Here is a 25,546-nt window from a genome sequence, read left to right on the forward strand (position 1 = left end):
ATTTGCTTTTAAAACTGCAAATCCTCAGGCAAAATAAACAATATTATTTCAGATTAAAAAGAAATACACACAGAGATGATAAGAAAAAATCTAATGTCTGTAGAAGGCTGTGCTTCAGCAAACTAGGTATATGTTGGTATGTTTGCTTATTTTTTAAGTTTTCCAGTACCAAAATGCATGTTTAAGTGATTGCATTTGACAAAGGAAAGACAAGGAAAAATGGTGCAGCATCTTTAATTTATCAGTTTACATGAGATGCAGGCAATAGCCTGTGGGTACCAGATTGTGATTTTTCTACTCAAGTACATTCTCATGTTTTACTGATGAGCTATATGCCAGACCCTTGTGTTCTGTATAGTAAGAGTTTCATGGAACATCTGCTTCAATTGCTCTATCTCTTGTTTTGTTTTGTCACTAAGCTCACTTATGCTACAGAAGCACTGACTACAAAAGAAGCTACTTTAATTCAATAGCATATAAAGAAGGTAGATTCTCTAAAGCTTGTAATACGGCTATTTACATCTAATGCTTTCCATTGCACCAAAAGTGCTATGACAATTGACACAATATTCTGTCATACTTCATAGGATATATAGTTTTCTGACCTACTGATATGGTTTTTAACTAGAAAAGTCACATATGCATACATGAATGTGTATTTGTATGCAGCTGTAGAGAGAATGCCATATAGAGACACGTATCTGCATACCAGTATCTGCAACTGTACGTACAAGACACTGATGAAAAAACTCATCTGATTACCAGAAGAGTAACATTTTCCCCATTCCCAAAGTCACGTATCACAAAAGAAGCCCACAGAGAAAGTAAGTCGATAGGGTGAGAAAAGCTGTGACTTGTTACTGTGTGCTTTAGCATTTACATAGTAAATGGCACTGGATGTCTTGTGTGTATTTAAATTGGAATGATAAAATGGTTTACAGGGACAGAGAACATTATATGGGAAGTTAAAACAACATACATCACTCTCTGCCAGTTCACTAAATATTTTTTCTTGTCCCATTTGATAGTCTTGGCTATTCAGTGTCTGTGAAAGGAGTATCAGGATTTAAAGGTTGTAACATCACTTTAAATTGCTGTATGGTGGTCAAGCTTGGCTGAAAAAAAATGTTGATTAACTGTATGAAAATACAGTGATAAACAGCTTTTTAAACCTGAAACTGTGTCTATAGGATATGACCTTTGCAATAATCTCTAACAGTTCTACAGAATAAATGCAGGAAGGAAAAAAATGGAGGAGCTTTATAAAAAGGGACAAATAGGGTAAACATCCTTCCCACAAACCTTTCTCATACCTTCTCATATATTTGGTCTGAACAAATGCTGAAGATAATGGTGTTGTGACTGATTTTTTTTAAGGCTCTAATCTGTTGTGTTTTTCTCTTTTTGTTTTGGGGGTTTTTCCCCCCTTAATTTTAATCTCATCTGTGCAGACATCTACACTGAAAAATGCAGTTGGAAACAAAGAAACTATGAGCAGAGGCTGAAACCATCTTTATTATCAGTGTCCTTCTTACTGAAAGTATGTGTGGCTTAATTTTACACTTTTTTTTTTTTTTTTTTTTTTTTAGAAATATGGTTTATCATTGTATGTGAATTGCCATTGACAAGGCTGGTAATTAGTCTCATATTATTTTCAGCATAGTTCACATCCACACATCACAGGACAGAAAATGGTAGCCTTAGACAAACAGAATCCTTGTAGAAGATCATTAGGAATCCCACTGTGACATGCCACGTACAACCTCGTTGATTCAAATTAGTCATCTGCATTGTTCTGTATTTTAGACTGCAGGAGGTTTCAACTTATTTTACAAAACCACAATTGTTATACGTTTATGGTCAGAGTAACAAGTAATGTTCTACACTCTCAGAAGACACCAAAGACATTTTAATATGCACTCATTATACAGCTCTGCCTGCAATGCCATTTAGAGTTTCATCAGTGTCTAGGTAACAAAGCTCTATTTTCTCAGCTTTTTACGACTGAGCTGTAAACATGAACTCTCAGTTAAACACAGCACTGTATAGAAAGTATTATCTAGGTCTCAGGGTTTTGATTTTCCTTTTGTTTTTAACTAAAAAGAGATCTTTGATGATACACACCTTTGAAATGAATGTAATCTATTCCTGAGTTTTGTGTGTGTAATACAGGCTCAAACACTGCTAAACCTACGGTGATTTAGCTGATAAATTATAAGAGCAAAAATGCTGTTTGTCACAGTCCCAATTTACTGTGAGGTCAAATATGTACCTTTAAAATAGTTTACAGCAGACTTATAAAATAGTCCTTTATGACGGCTGTTTGATCTCATTCATGTCTTTATGCAAAATATTTGCTGGTATTGCTGATGGCAACATGTATATTTTTAACAAATATACCTTCCCTAACTAGTATGTCTCAACAATTTACATTCTTTATTCCTTGCTGATATTTGCTGATGCAAAATCCATCTGTTTCAGCAGATGATTTACTCCAACAGAGTAGTCCCACTCTGTATCCTGTCAGTAACCTCACAAATACTTGGGTCTGCACCACGTATGCTGCAGATGCAAATAATCCAAACCTAAACTTGTCTTTGGTAGGGGCAGGGGCCTTCCAAAAAATCCTAGCCTGTGAAGGGTATATTTGATTTTTATTTTCTAGGAAGTTGTCAGAATTTTAACGTTCTTAAAATAGATGGGGTTTATGTTGTATGTTTTTCATTACAATCCACATACACTGAAGAATTATTCATATGAATTCTCATTCCTTTGTGCACAGAATCAGGAATCTGATATATTACTTCTAGAGTACATAACACAGCATCAGACAAAGAATTCAAGGGTAGTGAACAGCTCAGGGGACCAGTAATAGAATATGAAGCCTAGGTTGTTGGTTCAAATCTAATCCAGGTTGGAAGTAACAGCAATTATTGCCATCTAATGTCTTTTCAGTGATCTGTATGAAATGAGTTTGTGGTCTCAGTGTAGTTTCTAACAGACAGGTGTCTAGATCACAGCTGACACCATTGTTGGCAGACTCAGTGTAGGGACCAAAGTCTGAACGGGTCTGTAGATTGAACTGCTCTTTGGTGTCAGGACAAAACTCAAGCATTTCAGCAGAAGAATGTGTCAGACACTGAGTTTTTAGAACCTGTTCTATCCATGAAAAGTAGTTCAGTCTTCAGGCTGTTCCCCAGGAATCCTCTCAAGATCCAGCAACTTTTTTTTTCAGTTAAACAGTAAAGATGAAGTCACTCTTAAAACACCCATATTAAAACTAGCATCCAGAAGCCCAAGAAGACACTCATAACAGGAGCAGTCATAATAGTTTCAATTTGCTTGTTCAAACTCATGTGCTTAAATTTATTCAAGTACTTCACAACAGAATAATTCCTTTAATGGCTTGCAAATCTCTCCTGTACACTGCGCCATGACATGCATATACAACATAGCATGTGCCTCAAATCACTGACAGTAGGAGCATGGTGGATTAATTTGTTCCCTTCTACTTGCAAAAGCACTAGGAGAAATCTTTATTCGCTGGAGATACCACTCAGATGACCTCCTTGATGTGATCATTCATGCTACTTCTATTACAAGGCCTCTTCTCTCTCATCCTGTTTGGGTATGTTAGATCAGAAAGTATGTGCAGAACAACTCAGTGGTGACTGTTTCCTAGACATGACTTTGCCAGTGTTAGGTATTCCAAAGGATCCGCAGGATCCCCTGTACAACTTTTGCTACCACAGTGAGCTGCTAAATAATGCACAGGTTTCAGAGCTGCATCCTGGGTCAAATCTTCTCCAATTTAAATTCATGTGCAAAACCCTATGGATAAACACTATGGTCTATGCAGAGAAAGTGCCACAGAGCCATGTAGAAAACATTCATTTTTATGTATCATCCAGTTAGAAAAATGAGAGTTCTGAAAAATCATGTTATTTATGGACCTTCCCAAGGGTAACCATGTTATAATGGGATTGGGACTTTTATATAATAAACAGAAATCAGTGTGCTTAAGGCAGCTAGCTGGCAATTATGTACAGTTTTGATTATGGGGATTTACATTTCCACAAAGGAATATAATTACAGGGAAAGTAAATTTTTTATTTTTTTTTTTTTTTTTTTTTAATGCTAGCCTTGTTCTTTTTGACCTGGGTTTCAATTTAGCAGAGATCCAGGAAATTTTGATCAATGTAGACACATATATAAATGTTTGTATAGTAAGTATCTGGCAGGCAACAGCACTTCTGCTGGGGTTTATCTGGATCTGGATTCCACGTGATACTACTTACTAGGTACTAAAGCCAATAGAGAGGATGGAAGTCCAAAGAGAAAAGCTGCTATATTTTTCCTCCTACAGGTGATAGATATTATTTGCCCTATTATTATTTTCTATTATTTATGGATCACTCTAAGAGTGGCATATGTGAGTTTAATATATTCTTGTAAGATATTATATACATGGGGAGAAAGACAGAAAACATTTGGGTCTAATTCTTACATGTTTTTATCATGAAAATTGATTCTCAATAGACTTGAAAAGTTAAAGGAAAATAAAGGAAAGAAGGAAAGGAAAGAACCCAAAAGCAGTAATAGAAAAGAGAAAGAGCAATATTGTTAATAAATGAAGGATTAGGAGACTCAAACAAAAGGAGACTTTAATATATGATAGAGAAGAAAGAAATGGAAGGACTTTTAAATTTAATAGACAGTTCATAAATTAGAAAATCTGTCACATAGTATTAAAAATCACACCTAGCATTTCACTGAGTAATACATTATTAATTTATGTTATGATATATGATTCACTGTAGTGCTAATAATTTATATTTTGTGTAGAATTCTAAGTCTAGATTTCCAGCTTTAGTAAGTCTCAGAGTTTTGTCTGGCTTCCCTGCCTCCAGGTTTCACGTAGTGATCAGACATTTCTAAAAGAAGCATGAACCCTGTGTGAGAGAATTATAGCAAATGGGCAGGAGAGTTCCTTGTTTAACACAGCATTTGAGGTCACAACTATATTGCTGGGTTCATCAAATTATTACCGAGTAGTTATTTGTAGGGATAGGAGAGGCCTGTAAGTTCTCAGTGCTTACACACTCTGAAGCATTTTATCTTCACATTTCTAAAGCTCTGAGCAGGGTTTTAGCCACAGCACTGAGGCTGGCATAATCAGAATCTTAGCTAAATTCCCATACAACACTTTGAAAAGGTAGAGACTAGAAGCATGGGCTTTTGTTTGTTTGCTTGTTTACAAAAGAACAAAGACCCTGAAAGTGTCCTGTGTTGCAAGGCTGGCTTAATCTTTTTCACTTCCTACATCACTCTGTCAGTTTCTTTTGCGTCTTCACCAAAATCCTGACTTTGACTTTTCTTCCAAACTTCTCTTCCCATTTCTGTCTTACCTGCTCCTCTCAACACGTCTCTCCATTTCAGGCATGTCTGCACAGAGGTTGGGCTGGGGGTGGAAAGCTAGCCTGAGTGAGGACTCCTTCCTTCAATCTGACTTGTTGCTGCACCATACACCATTCCCCTTTCCCTGCCTAGTAGTGTAAGCAGTTACAATCCCCTCTTATTCCACGTCATCTCCTATGGGTCACTGGTATCCAATAACCCAGTGATCAGTAACTGTCACCTTTATGATAATACTCTGCCCAACTGCTAACTCTTCCATTGTTACTCAGTCATAATGGTCATCTATGTCAGAGAGCGCAGATCTTCCATCTGGTACAGTATGTGCTTCTGTTTCTAAAAAGAAATTGCACTTACAGCTAGAAACTAGCAACACCCCCCACCCCTACTGAAATAGTCTGTTAGGGGAGTTGAAATTCTTGTAATCAGAAGTAACATGGTGCATAAGTGGGTAGTGTGTCTGAAAGGCAGAGAATAAACCCTTCTAGAAAAACAGACAATGAAATGGATTTTTTTTTTTTTACTCAGTATTTTTTTTTTACTCAGTAATTGAGAAGAGAGACTGATTAGAGGTACACAATGAGGAATCTCATAATCACAGCAGGACAAGGGAACCCTGTATCCCCACCACGACACAATCTCAGGATAGCAATAGAGACAGTTCCACAGCTGCTAGGGAGGAACCCAGCCAAGAGAGAAACCCTTGAGCTGTCAATAAATCCAGACGTTGCTGCTGCTGCTATTGGAAAGAGATACACCAGGGGTTGTCATCTGGGTACTGCAACTGCCAAACTTGACTGCCTTTGGCCACAGCTGTTGACTGTTGCTGCAAGACTATCGAGTAGGAAGAAGAGTAAAACCAGTGCCGGCACAGTGGGGAGGCAGCTACCAAGTTAATGCTCAAGTGGTATCCTGGCAGTTCTCAATTTGTAGCTGTTTGGCTGGGTGGGAAAATAGATTCACCAATAAAAAAAAAAAATTATAACTGTAACATTAAGTGCAGCATAGTAGTTGTGCATTTGTAGATTTATGATGAGTGACAACTGGATGTCTGTGTTATAGAGTACTCAACACATGGAAAAGCAAATATTATCCCAATAAAGTTCTTTTGTCTGCTTTAAGTGGTTAATCAAGCTCCATAAACACAGCTTGTATTTTGCTGGATGCCATTAAAAGGAGAAATAAGAGAATGACAAAGAAGAGCACTGACATCTTGACAAAGAAGAGCACTGACATCTTGGCCAAGCAAAGTGCTAGCAAACGTCTGGTTTACGCCTTTCTGCCCTTTTTTTTTTTTTTTTTTTTTTTTTTTAAATAGTATTTCCCAGTATAAGGAATTATTTGGAAGCCAATGGGACAACATTTTGAAATGTTGCCACATCTTTTTGCTATGATGTAAAACACAGGATTTAAGATTGTAAGGGTTCCCATTTCTCAGTCAGACCAGTGCTTTGTTATCACAGAATCACGTAATGGTCAGGGTTGGAAGGGAGCTCTGGAGATCATCTGGTCCAACCCCCTGCTAAAGCAGGTTCCTCTAGAACAGGTTGCACAGAATCACATCCAGGTGGGTTTTCAGCGTCTCCAGAGGAGACTCCACAGCCTCTCTGGGCAGTCTGTGTCAGTGCTCCATCACCCTCAGAGTTAAAGAAGTTCTTCCTCACATCCAGGTGGAACCTCCTGAGTTGCAGTTTGTGCCCATTGCCCCTTATCCTGTCGCTGGGTACCACTGAAAAGAGCCCGGCCCCGTCCTCTTGGCACCCACCCTTAAGATATCTGTAGACTTTGATGATATCCCCTCCCAGCCTTCTCTTCTCCAGGCTAAACAGGCCCAGCTCTCTCAGCCTTTCCTCAGAAGGGAGATGCTCCAGTCCCCTCATCATACCTTTATAGGGACCCTCTCCAGCAGTTCCCCGTCTCTCTGGAACTGGGGAGCCCAGCACTGGACACAGCACTCCAGATAGGGCCTCACCAGGGCAGAGCAGAGGGGCAGGATCACCTCCCTCAACCTGCTGGCCACGGTCCTAATGCACCCAGGATCCCACTGGCCCCCTTGGTCACCAGGGCACCCTGCTGGCTCATGGGCAGCTTGCTGCCCACCAGCAGTCCCAGATCCCTTCCTCACAGAGCTGTTCTCCAGCAGTTCAGCCCCAAGCCTGTGCTGGTGCATGGGATTGTCTCTCCCCAGGTGCAGGACCCAACACTTGCCTTTGTTGAACTTCACGAGGTTCCTCCAGCCTGCCCAGGTCTCGCTGAATGGCAGCGCAGCCTGCTGGTGTGTCAGCCACTCCTCCCAGTTTGGTATCATCAGCAAATGTGCTGAGGGTGCACTCGGTCCCTTCTTCCAGGTTATTTATGAATAAGCTGAAAAGGACTGGACCTAGTACTGACCCTGAGGAGCACTGCTGGCTACAGGCCTCCAGCTGGGCTCTGCATTGTTTATCACAACCCTTTGGGCTCTGCCATTCAGCCAGTTCTCAGTCCACCTCACTGCTCACTTATCTTGTCCACACTTCCTGAATTTACTTATAGGAGACAGTGTCAGAAGCCTTTCTAAAGTCAAGGCAGACAGCTGCCACTGCCCTCCCCTCATCTACCCAGCCAGTCATTCCATCATAGAAAGCTATCAGGTTGGTCAGGCGAGATTTCCTCTTGGTGAACCCATGTTGACTCTTCCTGATAACCTTCTTTTCCTCCACGTTCTTAGAGATGATGTCCAGGATGAGCTTTTCCACTTCTGTTCCAGGGATGGAGGTGAAGCTGACTGGTCTGTATTTTCCTGGGTCCTCCCTTTTGCCCTTCTTGAAGACCTAAGTGACATTGGTTTTCCTCCAGCCTTCAGCCGTGACCTTTCAAAGGTGATAGAGAGTGGCTTTGCAGTAACATTTGCCAGCTTCCTCAGCACTTGGGTGTGCATCCCATCAGGGCCCATGGATTTGTGTGTGCCAAGTTTGCTTAAGTGATATCTAACATGATCCTCCTTGACCAAGGGAGAATCTTCATTTCTCCAGACTTCCTTACTTGCTTCCAGGGTCTGGGAGACCAGAAGCCTGGCCTTGGCAGTAAAGACTGAAGCAAAAAAGGCATTCAGTAGCTATGCCTTCTCTGTGTCCTTCACCACCACGAGATACAACTCATTCAGCAGTGGGCCCACATTTTCCCTAGTCATCCTTTTCCTGCTGATGTACTTGAAGAAGGCCTTCTTGTTGTCCTTGACTTCCCTTGCCAGATTTAATTCTGAACAGACCTTAACCTTCCTCATTGCCTTCCTGAATGCTCTAACATCCCTATATTCCTTCCAAGTGGCCTGTCCTTTTTCCCACATCCCATAAAGTTCCTTCTTCTGTTTGCAGTTTGCTAAAAGCTCCTTGATCATTCATGCAGACGTCCTGCCCTCTTTGCTTGATTTCTTGTTCATGGGAATGCACCTATCCTGGGTTTGGAGGAAGTGATGCCTGAATATTAGACAGCTCTCCTGGAACCTCCTTACCTTCTAGAGCCCTGACCCATGGGATTCCTCCAAGTAGGTCTTTGAAGAGGCCAAAGTTAGCTCTCCTGAAGTCCAGGGCTTCAATCCTATTTGCTGTCTTGCTCCTTCCTCACAGGATCCTGAACTCCACCATCTCATGGTCACTGCAGCCCAGGCTGTTCCCAGCCTTCCCAGCCCCAGTCAGTCCTTCTTTGTCCATGAATATAAGGTCTAAGAGCACACCCTGCCTCGTTGGCTTCTCCATCACCTGTGTCAAAAAGTTATCATCAATAACTTTGATGCAGAAGGCTCTGCAAGAACCTTCTGGACTGTGTGTGGCTGGCTGTGTTGTCTATCCAGAAGATATAAGGGTGGTTGAAGTCCCCCATGAGAAGCAGGGCCTGTGATCGTGAGGCACTCTCCAGTTGTCTGTGGAAGGTCTCATTGACTTCTTCTTCCTGATCAGGTGGCCTGTAGCAAACATCCACAACAGTGTCCCCATTTGTTGGCCTGCCCTTAATCTTTACCCATAAGCTCTCAGCTTGTTCTGCATTTATTTGTTATACTCTTTGTTACACTAATCATTTTGATGGTTTACTTTCATTTGGAGCCAATTGATATGCATATCTTCTAACATAATTTTCCTTTCTCTTAAATAGTTTATTTCACTCCTTGACATTTATCCTTTTGGTCTGTTTATAGAAGGCACTCATACCCCTTCCCTCTTGTCCCCTGTAGCTGTTTCCCATCTCTCCCTTCCACTAGCAGGTTTCATTCTAGTTCATTCTAATAAGCCACACTCTTCAAAGCCTAATCTGCTGTACAGAAACTTTGCAGGTATAGATATTTCTGGCAACACTGAGGGAAAAAAAAGTGTGAGCATAGCTTATAAAATAGGGTCCCTATTCCCCTAAGCAGTCCAGATCCTGCTATGTGTAGCTATTACAATTTAAATTACTGTTCTTGAGTTATTAGAACCATGTACAGCATTCCACATGAGGAGACACAATCACTTAAACAATAAGAGTGTTTCCTTCTTTCCTTTCTTGCTTTTTTTTTTTTTTTTTTTAATTAGAAATACATCCTCGCATCTTAAGCAACTACTTCTGCTCACTTTCACAGGCAGGATCTGGTCTTTACATGTTTTTTCATTAATTTCTAGGTGTCTTTCTTCATGGCTGCATCACTCCATGACTTACAGAGTGATAAACCCTCTGATAAAGGATTATTGTAAGACTTAGTCTAGACAGGGTGCAATGGTGCCAGTCTCAGAAAAAAAAAGCTAGAAGAAAAATACTTTTCTAAGACCTTTGAAACTCTTTTCTATCCTGAGTTCCACTGCTGGCACATAGCAGAATCTTCTTCCAAAGCCTTTTCTTAAATGGCAGGTACTGGAGGTACTGCCAGAAAGAAATGTCTTATTTATATGCCATACTTCCTGGCCAGCCTAGCAGTGTCAGTTCTCTAGTTTGGGTGATCTTGTGGCTAGCTGTTTTGGACTTCTAGCCTTCAAATATCCCCCACATGGCCTTAGAAGCTATAAAGCCACTCAGTAGGGTGAATACTGACCTTCAATAATAGAGGTAGTGTTATTGAAGTATTGAGCAGAATTAGCTTTTTTTTTTTTCAATAGCTGGTATGGAACAATTACTGTAATGTTCACTTTCAAAACAATGAAAAAAATAAATAATAAAAAATCACTATAGAGCATGATCACATCGATTTTGTAAAATGTGCTTCATTTCTAAGTTCAGTAGAGTATATCACTTCTGATGCTAGTTGCAAAATGACATAACAAAGAACAAGAACAACAGCTTAAAGAACAGACTGATCAGATATGTTCTAGGCCACCATGAGCAGTCAGTTTATTTTTTATGTGGAGGTAGAGTTTGCATTTTTAAGCAGACATAGAGTTCTCTGTATATATAGGTACAGAGCTCTTTTATGCAGGTATAAAGATCTTCTTTCACATATCCTAAGTGAAAATTACTGAGAAGAGCTTTTCAATGGAAATAAACTGTAACTTCAGGAAGCATGCTAGTTTGAAAGCTCCTGGTGAAAAAGAATGTTGTTAGAAGTTGAAGAATACTAGCAGAAGAGGCAAAGCAGAATGAGGTAAAATAAATTCCAAAAGACTGTAAGAAAATTTGAAATGCACATTTTTCTGTGGTATTCTCTTGATGCTGAAATTAGTTAACTCAGTCTAGATGTTCTCATCCATTTTTGGGATATAAACACCTTTCTTGAGGGGCCAACTGATGGATGGACTTATTCTTCACTGTTTATTATGCAAATGTAAAGGAAGTGGCGTAGAACATATATAACAATAAGTTAATAGATCTAGAATAAATATGAAACAGACATGGGAGAAACAATAATCAAGACCCTGAAGCTAAAGAAGACAATGTGATGAGAATGGAGTTTGATTGTTTGGGCTGAGATAAAAGTCCAGAATGTGCAAGAGAAAGACAAGAATGGACATGGTCAAAGCACCTGCACCTGTTAAAGTTAGAAGAGAAAAGTAATGCCAAAACAAGCAAAGAGGTTTTGATGAAAACTGAAGAGGTTAAATTTGTCCATGTTTAACAGTTATTTTAATTTGTGACTCAACATCCACAGGAAGAGGAAGAAAAGGAGAAAAAACACAAAAGGACAACTTATTTGAGCCAACATAATGTTAGGCTTTGTATTGAAATATAGTGCAAATGTATCTAAATGTGTGCTTTAGAACAGGTGTATTGGCCTTTAGTAAAATAATATAATATAGAGTCATGCAGAAAAATAAACAAAAAATTAGCTTAATTTAAAATAGATGAGGGTCTTTAAAAAAATGTTTTGAAGTGCCTTTTTATACCTACAATATATAGGGAAGTGTGCATAAAACATACAGACCAATTTTAAATTTTTTGCAAAATTTTTTCCTTTTACTTTGGATGGGAAAGAGGAAAGATATGTGACTGAGATTTCTTACTTTCAGCAATCCTGACGACTATGTGTTGGAATTTTGAGTATCCTCAGTACTGTTTCAGTTGTGAGCTTGAATGCTTTGAAATATTAGAGTGGAGTGTATCTTTTTGTGCTTACGTTGGAAATCTGAAACCCTCATTATTTCTGCATTTGTTAAAATACAACTCTCTGTTCAACACACAGACAAAGCAAAAGTCTTTGATAAAACCTGATCTACATTCAGAGATCTGCTATGATCTCAGCTTTTCTAAAGTGGCACATTGCAAAAGGCACAGTACTAGTAGAAAGTACTAAAAGAGGCTACTTTTAACAGCTTCTCTTTACCTTTTCTTGCCAGCAGTGTTTTCATTTACATACCTGAATCATGTCATTATTGTTGCCTTTGCTCTGTCTCTTTCTGGCACTTCAGTGGCTTGCCACCTTTTTTCTTTTCTTTTCTTTTCTTTTCTTTTCTTTTCTTTTCTTTTCTTTTCTTTTCTTTTCTTTTCTTTTCTTTTCTTTTCTTTTCTTTTCTTTTCTTTTCTTTTCTTTTCTTTTCTTTTCTTTTCTTTTCTTTTCTTTTCTTTTCTTTTCTTTTCTTTTCTTTTCTTTTCTTTTCTTTTCTTTTCTTTTCTTTTCTTTTCTTTTTTCTTTTTCTTTTCTTTTTATTTTTTCCCTTTTTTTTAATAAACAGTGTACTCTGTACATCTCTTGTGTTGATTTCCTGAATTAATATTCATGACTCTTCTTTTCAAGCCACAAGATCCTCTGTTGATGTTTGCTTTACAATTCTTCTATCAAACATACTTTTACAAAATAAAAGGTCTTTTTCCTTTCAGAGGTTTAGGTTGGAAAGTAGACAGTTGTCTTCCACATGGCATGTAATATGATCCTCATTTTATTATCTAGATAGCTACGGTTTTCTTGCTGTCCTAAGTTTTGCTATCTATATTTTTAAAGAAACACTGTATCATCCCTATCTAAAGTGATCCACAAAGCAAACTCAATGGTCAAAACCACATGTATGTGCTGGTTTTTTAATATGTTTTTCTGCATTGCAGTTTATTATTTTTGCTGTATTTTTATGTTTAGAATGAAAAATGCTACAAATACAGTACTAAATTTTATGTACAGTGAGCAGGTGAAGGTCCTTTTAAAGATATAGCCAGAGATGACTATTTCCTTCTTCTCCTTTCCTATCTCAAAATGAAAACAAAATATACAGTATAGCTTTAATTCTCAGAATGCTCCATTTCACCTCTGTTTTTCTATATTATGGTTCTCTTTGTTTTGTGTTACTTCCTACACAGGACTTTGTTGCCCTTCTCCAAAATGGTAATAGCAATAATTAAACAATAATCACTCTACATCTGCATCTCACAAATACTGTTCCACCTCAATCACTAGAGTCTTTTGACTCACTGATAATTAGTTACTGCATTCATCACAGTTCCTTTTTTCTTTCTTTTCTTTTTTTCAGTCAGCTGGTCCATCTGTCAACCACAGCACTAATATGACTGTTTACAGCAGCAGCCGTCTTCCCTTTTTATGCATAAGACTATCACCTACAGCTCCTTTGAAAGGCTTCTATTTATTTCAAGTTAAGTTGAGCATAAAACTCAATTTCTACCTACAGTTATTCGATGTATATTAGACCAAAATAAATTTAAAAAGCTTTTTGTTTTCTTTCTTATTTTTTTCTTTCCCATTTCCCTTAGTCTGCATTTACTTGCCTACTTATATGTAGACTGTGAACTTTTGGTGCCATGAGTTTTCCCTCGACTGTATGAACATGGTGAACAGGAACACTTATAGAAAAGATGGAGCTTCCTGCTGTATGAATGTGAAAGCAAGGCCTTTTTGCTCAGGTTATGTTACAGAGATAAAAACAAAATGAGCTTCCTCTTTTTATATTCCCTGCCCTGATCCCTGGCTCCATAACCTCCCCTACATATACCTCCCCATGCCATTAGGCCCTGTCTCCTAGCAACATATGGCCCCTTACCAGAGCTTTATCTGACTGCTGCCTGTACGCAATCAGGCTGTCAGTCATTTGAGAAAGAAAGTGATTGAGCTCTGTCCTGCATGCATATATTTGCAGCGTTTAGACTCTCTGCATAGGTATGATGAGAGGGTTTGTAGCAATGTGGGTTTTCAATATACCCAGAGTAAAGCCTCACTAACCGAACACTGTTCTGAATAAAATGGATGTGCTTTTGAATTGATGTCTATCGGGAATAATCTTTTCTACCTCTTCTTTATCTGCGTCACTGACTTTACAACTGTCTTACTTACGAAGAGGGTAAATTCTATTTTCCTTTTAAAATTAAAGCTTCCTGTGAAGCTGCTTGAGCTGAGTTGTTAATTGGTTCCCTAGCATGCTAGTATCCCCATTCACTCTGAATCAGATCAGGAGGGCATGCTGACAAAATTTGCATCCCACCTTCATTTTCTGTAGTGGTAAAGCACAAACATGCTCCCTGGACTGAAGCAATTCTTGTTGGATACCTGCATTTGCAATACAAGGCACTTCTTGTCACAAGCAAGAGCAACATGACTTTGACTCCTAAGCCACAATTTCTAAATGGCCAGTGACTGACAGTGTTTCTGGAGTGGTCTAGCTGATGAAAAGTAATCGGTAGGGGATATTTCTAACACCTAATGTTAGACATTTGCATTGTTCATACTTCAGAGAGGCAGGATTTAAGATCTATAGCTAGAAGCCTTCTGCAGTCTATACAGGCAACATAGACTCCTACCTATATTGAGGTACGCCTAGCATCACGTGACTTTTCAGTCTCATGTTGTGTTTCCTCTCTGAGAAACAAATATTGATACAGCAGCTGTCTTATGGCACACTACAAAGATAAATCTGGATGCTGAGATGCTGTTGTGAGCCCTGTCCAATTAATACACCTTAAACTATATGAGGGACAGGTATATAATCCAAACAGACAAAAGTATGAAGCACAAGAAAAGCCACTGTGAGAAGTCCTAGCTTTGGGCTTCCTACACCCAGCTGGGTTCTGCTCAAAGATCTGCAGTGAAAGACTCATATTGCAAGGCTGCTGCTTGAAATGCTAACCACAGCCTGTCCTTGGCCCTCTCAGCCTTGGGCCTTCATCAGGATTCCTTCAGTTACCTCCAAGGGAGATTCAGGCACATGTTCAAGAGAACAGCGAGAATTTCAAACTGTATACTCTGTATGTCAGATAACCTGCTCATGTTTAAAATTGCTTGAAATTAAATCCTTAGATAACCTGCACCTTTCCGGAACCCATACAAAATGAAGGTCAGTGGCACCAGGGAAGCAGAGATTTTTGGATAAACTTTTCCTTATGTTATCCACACTTGTGCATTAACCTGCACTGCTGCTTAATCACAGGATTATTTTTTAGTAGATCATTCATAGATTAACACTTATGAAAAAGTGTTGCCTCTCAGGCAGATGAGTGTAGACCTGACTTTCTCCACTGATTCTGCAGACAGAATCGGGTAGTACTGGGTAATGAGCACTTGGAATAACTCATCCCTTTGGTGTTGTAATACAGCAATTAGTACCTAAACCAGTGCCCATTGAACTCTGTGGAAAGACTCTTACTGTCTTCAGTGGGTACTGGTTCATGCCACTTATGGAACAGTTCCATTTTGATATCCAGCCAAGTGGAGAAAGCCGCTTATTCTTTCTGTTAATACAATGTTTAGTCCCTAGTAATCTGGGCACAGTGATTCAAAAATATACAGTTCTCCAGAGGCTGTACTTCTGGAAATTATATATTTATATGTAGTTCCAAGCAATTTAAGTGAATACATAGTCATCAGGCATCTGAATTTGCCAGTCAGTCAAGATGCCTGATGACTTTTCTTCCATGTCCAAAACTGAAATTTCTAGTCGTTCATGGGAATGCTCAAGTTAGCTAATAAACTAACTGAACGTATTTCACTTAACAGCAAGCGAAACAACCATTTCTGATCCGCTGCATTCCAGCATTTGGTTCCTCAGTCATTTCATACAGACTTCTGGTAACAATTAATACTACCATAAAAAGAAAATAACAGGGAGAAACATGCACCCAAATTGGAAGCAGATATCTGAATGTTGTTGTCCCACAAATTTAGATCAACCGCACGTCTGCCTGGAAACTTGTAACTAGCATTCATGAGTGATGTTATAATATAAAGTGTGGTGGAGAAATGACAGTGGAGCCTGTTTGTACTTTCTGGAATTAATATATATGTGCAGATAATTAAAAGAACAATAAAAATACACAAGATGAACATACACAAGGGGAAGGTTTAAACATCATCCAAACATGTCATATGGTATGGGCCTTAGGGAAATAAATGCTTACAGGATACTGGCAGACAGTCCTGCTGCTGGTACCAGAATTTAGCAGTTTCACTGCCTGAAAATAAATCCTTTTAGTTAATCCGGCTCTGTGGATGGAATTACACACACCACTCCTGTTATTGTTAGACAGGAGTGCAGACTGAATTCCCATGAACTTTGCTGAAAATGTAACTCGCAGTCTTCCCTACGCAAAGCTTTATTTATTAGAAATGCTTTTAAATGTGTCATGGTGAAATCTTATCATGGCAACATCAGATGTGGCTTATATTAGGGGGTGCACATTTCACCCTTGATGTGTACCTGCAACTCTTATTAGCATAACAGGGCATTTACTATGCATATCAGGAAGGGAATATGTGAGATTGTGAATTCTTTCACCCAGTGTGTTCCAGAGAATAAAATTTTAGCGGCCAAATGTTGACACCTGGCACAGTGAAGCGTTTGCCACATACAGCCAAAGTTATTGAATGGGAATGTGGCTGCACTGTAAGCCTTCCCTTCACCATCTGGTTCATTCTGAAATATGGAATATATATCACAATTACATGAATAAATGAAAAGATATGCAAGTTAACTGAAATGTATGTGTTTCTCTGCTTTTCTGCACAATGAAACAGCCATCTGGGAATCAGTATGTCTCACATTTCAAGCACAAATCAAAGCAAGCAGCAATTCACTCCGTGACGTGTGCTTCATAGAAAACTGGACTTCATTATCACAGAGTTAATCACTTTGGAGTCTTTTTTTCAGGTTTTTTTTTTTCCTCCTCCTCTCTATGGATACAAAACAAACCTATTTGGAAATATACAGAAAGTACCCTTATTAAAATTGCATTTGGACCACAGTGTGGTTAAAAAATAAGAAAAAAAGAAAGTGGAAGCACATTTGTTTGATTTGTTTGCAGTCTCGCTTCTCAGATCCAAGCTTAGAGGTGGGTCTGTAGAGAAAGAAGAAAGAATTGCAAGATGGATATAACCTATTTTTCCCTCCCCTTCTTCACCCCAGTTTGTTTTATGTGTGTATTTTCCTTTTCCATGTCTATGCAGCACTATTGCCTAATGGAATGGGTGACATGGATCTAAAGCATATGCTGTTGCCCAGCAAAACTTAATGGAAAGTGAATGGAGTAGGGGGGCATGCTGAGAGCCAGAGTGTCTGCCAAGAAAACAGCCTCTGACCTTCCACCATCTTATGGCATACACTATATTTGAAGGCAGAACCTTCCCCTGCTCCAGGTTTTCCTTTATCTTCTGTGGAAGGTGGGTGTAAGTTCTTGCAGTAGAAGGCAGTGGAGATTTGCAGTGGGAAAACTCTTCCGGGGCTAATCCAGAGAGAGGGGATGCTAAGACTCACTGGAATTAAAAGACATGGGTTTTGTAGCTACACTGGGTGTGAATCTGAGTATGTATACAAACTACCATTGCATCCAAAGGCAGAGACTGTGACTGATAGGTAAGTCGTGACAGTGCTTTGGAAAAAGCGGCTTAGAACAATGGATTACTGTAGTTTCACCTTATATATGTCATTTTGTAGCCCTTCTGGAAATAAAAACTGTCTCTATTAAACAAAACCCCCAAAATATAATTGCTGGAAGACATTCAGACACATTTTCCCCTTGTCCAAACTTCATTAATTTCCTTGAATACAAGAGTTGACTAATTCTATGGGCTTTTAGCCAAGCTCTTAAAAAATACAAGTTAGCACTAAATATTGATGATTGTTGCAAGGATCCTTCCTATGTTTGTTCTCCTAATAGTCCTGTTAATAAATAAATAAATAAAAAGTAATATGATCTTAAAGAACGCACCTTTTTTTATGCCTGGCAGTAGTGACTAAATGTGTAAATATCTTCTTTACAAGGGAAAGACTGGTTTTGTAGTGGTTGGATATTGGGAAGTGATTATGTACATTTGCAGCATAATGCAGGAATGAAGGAACAAGTTTCTTTCTAGAAAAGAACAAACCTGCAAATCTGTGTGTGCTACATTGTTTAACCTGCAAATGGTCCTGAAGAGTCATAGCAGGTTGCCACCGATCTGGGACCAAAAAAAGCTTCAGCTTTCAGTCCTCCAATTTTTGATGTGTTGAGTATCATCAAGACCCACAGAAAACAATGACAATGTGTCTTTTGATGGTGTGGGATCAGACCCTTGAGGGGAGCTGAGAATCATCATCCCCTTGTGATTTTAAACTCTTAGCAAGCAGCAGAAACGGAAAAATACCTAAAACCAGAGCTCACTTGAACCCCTGTTGTCTGAAGTCTCTTCGTGAATATTGGAAGAAAATCTGCTTTGAATATGTTCTCCCTACTTCAATTGTCTAAAAAAAAAAAGTCAGGGTCAAAGAAAGGGCACAGTAAATTCTGAATATCTGAAGATGTGGAGCTGATGTATATCCACTAAATGCTAACATAATTAAGACATGACATCATCCTTCAAGCATTATGGGTGCTGTACCTTGTATTGTAAATCCTTATCTAGCTTATAATGGTCTGCTGAGGGCTTAGTTATTTTTTTCTCTCTGCATCTCAGACATGTGTATTAAAAATTATAAAAATCAAATTGACTTCATAATTGATTTTTTATGGACGTTATTTGTTTTGCCATGAATATTTCATAAACAATTTTTTCCTAAAGTATAGCATTATAAGACATGCAACTGAGAGAGACAGATAGCAGTGAGTGCATGTGAGTCTATATGAAATCAATGTTATCCTTAAATTTAAATACTTGGTTAATATGTTACATTTTTCCATTGAATGTTTTATCTTTCTTGTTCTGAAATTAAAGAGGAATTGGCCATTGTCTTCAGTTAGAACAGGAACAGATATATTACCCCCTTAGCATTTTTCTGTTATAGTTACCTTTTTGATTCATTTAAAAAATGGCAGTGCAAGAAATGGTCCAGAATCTGTAACACTTTCTCCCATGTAAAACCCTTTATTGTCATGAATCATTCCACTGGGGTCATTGCATAAAGAGGAGTTTCAAGACAGAGCCTACTTTTCTCAGCTACGTGAATTCTGACTCTGTCAAGCTCACATGTGGTGCAGCTGAGGTGATGAAAAAGTGGCTGAGAAGATGAGGAGGGTGGAGACCTTTCAGTTTCCCACAGCACAGGATTTCTAGGGACAAAGAGGAGGGTAAATGAATATGAAAAGCCAAACATTACTCTGCACACTGATTTCCTTGGGGCCTGATTGCTCCGAGCCTACTGGCAGGGCCCTCCCTACCACAAGCTCAGGTTGCATCAGAAACTCCCTTTGAAGATGTTGCGAGTAGATCCTGCGCAGTGGGGACACTTGCCCACTGCTGAGGTCTCTGCTTTGAAACAAAACCTGGGTCTCTGTACACTTCTGTGGAGGAGACAGGCAGTGTTGGCTTATGGGCTGGGGCTACCCATGCACAGCACACATCCAATGGCTTTTGCCATCTTTCTTTGGCCACCTAGAAGTTAAGCTTTTTCTCTCGGTTAGCTGTTTGGTCCCCTTACATAGTCAATGAAGCTCCTCCAGAGGGAGTTCATTGCACCCCACAGTAAGCAGAATTTGGAAAGGCCTCTCTCTTGATTGATGGCAAGGTCTAGACAGCTGGCTTAGGACTAACACTTTCAAGACTGAATTTAGGTGAGACGAGTGGCACCCAGAGCCAAATCCTCAGTATTATCATCATCATTAACTAAACATAATCTGTGAGTAACTTGTAGCAACGCAGACTACCTTCAGCGAGATTTCTCTGCTGCCTAACACCCTGAGTTAGGCCGTCACGTGCTCAGATAAAGCAGGGCAAGCCCACTGGGTGAGAATGGAATTACCACCAGAGGATTAGCTGTGTAACAGCAGACAGCAGAAAGCTGTTAACCTTTTGCTTTGGTAGGTATTAAGAAAGAGGGTAACAAGAATATTCCATCACTAAGGACGTATCAGGCAGCATTAGCAATGGATAATTTGAGGGGTTAAGAAGTCTGCCCTGCGGGAATTTCTTAAAAAAGTTAATCTTTTATAAAGATTGAAAGTTTCACAGGCACAAAGTTTGCCTCAGAGAGATTTAGTTCTTTTAGCCTATGATCTTGATACTTGCCAAAGGACAAACTAAATGTGAATTTGCATCATGCCTCCACATGTGTTTCACATATTTTACATGTGGCGTCTAAATGGCTCCTGTGACCTTAGTGTGCGGATCACACGTTTTTCACATATGCTTTGTGTGGTTCACATCTGTTTGAAACATTGTTTCTGACAGTAGAAATCATTATTGTTTTACAGCAGGCTCTAATAATTTAATTCAAGCAGCAGAATTTGAGAAGACGCAGAGTGTTTCCAGTTTTGGTTTAGATTTTGTGTTGAGTGCTACCCATTATAATTGCATACCAGAGGAGAGATTCCCAGCCCAGGCCAGGGTTTCCAATTAGGGTGATCAAGCATTTTTTGTCAACATGCTTCTTTTTTCAGTGAATACGCTGACTTGTCACAGTTGTCGCTTTTGCAGAAAGGTACCTGATCCAACTATTGTTGTGTTCTGAAGGGTTTTCTGGGTCTCTGGTTGAATTTCTGCTCAAAGCTAGGAAGCCAGTGGTCCACAGGTGGGTACTCACACAGGGTCTTGGGAATGTAGACTTAATTTTTCATTCTGTAATATTTAGATTACAGCTTGAACACGGCTCTTCCATCAACCCTTATGAGTTCCCTAATGTCTTGGGCTGTGCAGCTAGCTTTTTTCTGGCTTAGCAAATTATTTCTACAAACTGGAAAATGTCCTGCAGAAGAAACTTGAAAATGGCAGATGCTCTGACCAAGTCTGTAGCTTGATTGTTAGGACAAAAATGTATAAGACTCTTGCCAACATCCTTCATGCACTGCATGCTTAATTATTAGTATAAGCAGAATTTCTCCAGTGGAAGAGATTGAAAGCAATCCATTCTGTTACTGGATGGACAGAGCATTTACTAGACCTATTAGATATGTGTGTGCAAGGGCTTAATCTAAATGAGACTGAACAGAAATTTTAAACTTGGTTTCTCATGCACCCCTTCTAAATCACTGCAAAGTGAACAGATATGTACTGCAATGGCAATTGCAAAATCATCTGCAAAATGGGACACACCTTTCTAGGTGACTACTGGAAGCTTACTATAATCATTAGGGGCATGGCCTGTGTGTGAACTTAAAGCATGGACTATGTGTTCACCTGACAAGTTAATTCACTGCTTAGTGTGGTTGCACCAGTTAGTCACAAGCAGCCACATCTGGGCTCACCCATGGTCAGTTCTTTCATAGCTACTGCACTCATCACCAGCCTCTCAGTTTTAGTAAAACTGCTCTATGGTGAAAACTAAAATGAGAACAGAAAACATTTATAGAACCTAAAGTACAAGTGAGTTGGAAAATATTTTTTCTTTTCAGTCAAAAATCTGTCCTGAAGCATTCATAGATCCAACCTTCCTCCATTTCGTTGCTAGAGCTTCCAGGTACCCAAGGTATAAGACTACAGTAGAAGTGTTCATGTTGAGGGCACCCAGATGCTGCAGAAATGTTTGAATTTATCTATGATTGTGTCCTCCAACAAGTGAGCAATGCCTGTTAGCTACTTAATTTATTGCCCCTGCTCTGTCTGATTTATTTCTACATGCAGTTCCTCGGGAAGTTCAGTCAAATACCTGTCTCATTGCTTATTGTAAGTAGCTTTCTTTAAATTGCAAGGTATTTTCACCCTTGTGTAATTCTCATTATGGCTGATAAAATAATTTCTTTGTATTTCATGTTTAATTGGTAAAAGATAACCCTTATACTAGCATTTCACAGGAAAAAATGCCATACAGTCTTTATTGCCATGCTGCACTTGCGTACCTACAGGTGTTTGCACCTACCATGCACCTAACATGTTTACAAAGAAATAAGAGCAGCTGAGATTATTACACTTAGAAAAAGAGGCCTTGATATAGATACAGAAGTGCATGTAGATATAAATACTGCACTTGCATGTTGCATGAAAGAGTACATGTTTTGAGTCTGAGCAGTGTCTGCATGACCCTTTGAACAGAGAACTAGTCAGTATTTGGAAGTCAGAAGCTGAGCTTTCTATTTATTAGCACTTCCAGTGCTCTGACATCCTCTGATACTGGATGATACTGGAAAACATTTTTATTCTGTTTTTCAGTGCCAATGAAAGGAACGCATAAACAAAAAGTGGTGTGGTCAAGAAAGTGAGTTCTTGGCAAGACAGAATGTCGTATGTGGGCTCTATTCCTAATTGCATGTTTTTTGCAAGTCATGCTATGAAAAAATATTTTAGGTATTGCACTCTGGTGTTTATATTTTCACCTAACTGTATATTAGATAGCCTTCTGAGTGAATCTCTCTTTTTTATGTATTGTTTTTTGCTTGTTCCTTCCAAAACAATCATATCCTTCCCTGTGAGGGCAGAGGGTCCTAAATACAATGGTTCAGAGAGCTGGGGAGGGGGGAGTCATGTAAAGGAAAGGTCACAAAGGGGGATCCCTACTGCTCATTCATGCTACTTGATGGCATATGTCTTCACAGAAGATTTGTAGGGGTTTCAAGAAAGGGCTGAGTTTGACAAAGGGACAGGGTCAAGAAAAAAAATATTAAATACCCCCTCCCCAGGAGGGAACTGCTGCTGCATCACATAAGCCAGAGTGATACATTTGAGTCTGGGCAGGGCAGGGAGTGTTTTCCATCTCTCAGTCCTTCACATATCCCCCACACATGGCCTGTTTACTCAAGCTTTTCACAGGCATGCAGGATTTGGCTCAAAAAGAATGAACTTAAGCCAGAGAGAGGACCCCTGAAAGCATAATATTCAGCATAAGAAGCTATGATTCTCCTTTCCTCTCCTTGATGTATACATGCAAAGCTCATTAATGCTAATGATAGTCTAGAAACAAATGAGCCATGTTGTACCATGGCTACTTTATCCCATAGGCAGAGCAGGAATGTGGCAGCACTCACCCAACAAGTTACCTAACACAGAGCTGGCCTCATGTTGAAAGAGATTTGAAGCTGTAGGCAGTTAAATACATAGCCTGCCCCTTAGGACTGCCACCGTAAATAAGCATTTTAAAAGAATCTCAGACTTTAATGAAGAACAGAGGGAATTTTCAATCAGTAATCAGAAACAGCTCTCAAAATCAGGGATAGTAGAGTGGTATGCATATTTTTATTTGCTGCACAGAAAATGCATTGTTTCTGAGCCATCCCTATAAGTAGACTCACTGTACTGTTAAAACCTTAGTTGATCCTGCAGTGTTTGTGATTCTCTGAGTATTAAAGGAATTACAGAAAGTCTTCTAAAGTAGTTAGAGGCACCACAGTGAGAAATGATTTCCCACTTTAAAACCAGCCATGTACAATTAAAAAGAAAAAAACCCCAGCCCAACCTTAAATGAAAGGGACAAAAGATGCACATAAATAAGACTGCATCCAAAGAAAGGAAAAATGATTTAAAATATCTATCTGCTATAGTCATTCCAGGCACATGGTGAGACTACGTGTGCTGTAAAGGAGGACAGAGAAGTAAAAAGACACTTATCTAATCGTCTGCAAATTATAGTAAGAACTATATTAATGAGACCTAAGGATATATCCTCGTTAATGAGTCATCAGGATTCTCAGGAGTAAATGAAATTCCATGCTTGTGTAATAAAATGTACTTAGGTCAGACCAGAAAGGCATTATTAGTCACAGAAGATATAAATAATAAAAAAAAATGGTTAATACTCAGAAGTATAATCAGTGAGGCTTGTGTGCTGAAATGCTAAAAGAACTGTAAAAAAATTAAATAAAATATCTACAGTCCTACACAATATGATACAGATTGTATATCAAACAAAAGAAGCTGAGGCCCAAAGCTACAAAAGTAAGGAAGTGAGAAATGTTTTTTGTATTTAAAGAAATAGATAAGAGGTAACATAGAGAACTGTGTCACATAAATACATGTGCTTTGAGATTATATATAATCAGTTTTCTTACAGTCTCCTCGTCTTGTACAGTTTTGCTGCCTACTTTTCAGTCTTATATAGTGATTATTTCTTATTCTGCAAACTCAAGTTTTTGGGGAATTCAGTTACTGTCTACTGGCACAATGCTCAACCTGTTGCAAAGAAATCTGTAAAGGGTATTGCCTCTGTCTTGTCATCATTTCATAACTTCAGTGAAACTTTTGGTAAGACTTGAGGTTTTGATTTGGAGACCAGACTGGAATGAGAGAATCTGAAATACGTTTTCATAACAGAAGATAAAATCAGAAATGAACTTCCAGTTTCTGGGCACTATTGAAAAAAGACAAGGAAACAAATAGCTCAAACCACACAAATATTTCCTAATATTCTTGCCCCAAATAACTGAGACTTACATTTACATTCTAGATGTGGATTTGAACACTTTTCCTGCCTTACATGCATTTACTGAAGAAGTCAGTCACTGTTCAGGTAGATCATTCAAGATGGAATAGTATCGACAAATAATACGGATAATAACCGTCCTTAAAACCACATATGCCCTATTACAGAAGGCTTAATTGTGAGAAAGCAGCAGACATTGTATTTTTAGATCCCCAGAGGTAGATGAGACATTTGAATTTGGTTATGGTTTAGGCCATTAGAGTACTGGAGTCATAAAAGAAGGGGAGACAAAGCAGAGAAGAAAATCAACGACTGAAAAGCCAAATCTTTTCTTTAAGTCATTAAACCTGTTCAGGAATTAAGTGTCTCAGAAAATTCACAGCATTTGATTTTGAACATATTGTAAGCAACTGTTTCAACATGTCTGAAATGTTTGTCAGTGTTGTCTCATCTAAAGCTAGTTGCTCAATCTAGGTAGAACTCCTAAACAATTTTGGCTGTTCTGAAGATGAATTTTTGAACAAACTAATAAATTGCCAAAAACTCTCTCTTAACCCCCAGTTTTAGTTCAATCATCTTAAGCAATACCAATATCATAGGGTATGATCTGACACACATGGCAACCTGTGGGGCCTTTCATTAGGTTTTTTTATTAGTTATAGGGACAGAATTCATTGTATTACTAAAGAATTTTCCATCAGTCTTTAATTTCTTCTCCTTTAATGAAATTTGGCAAAATTGAAGACATGGATGGCAATAAAAATGTGCCTGCTCCTAAGAAAGCTTAACATGGCCAGGAATGTGCAGTCATGAAGTGTCTTAGAACTCTTCAGTTTCTTCAGCCAAGGGTAATCTCACTAAAAATTACACATACATGAAAAGAAAAAGACGTCATCAAATCAATTCCTTACAGTGATCAACAATGTTGTGAAGTAGAGCCTGTTCCAAAGCATCCACGTATCTTTCTTCACTCCAACTCAAATAGTTTCTTCTCACTAGCCTCCTTA

Source organism: Falco peregrinus, chromosome 3 (genome assembly GCF_023634155.1).
Source record: "Falco peregrinus isolate bFalPer1 chromosome 3, bFalPer1.pri, whole genome shotgun sequence".
NCBI lineage: Eukaryota > Metazoa > Chordata > Aves > Falconiformes > Falconidae > Falco > Falco peregrinus.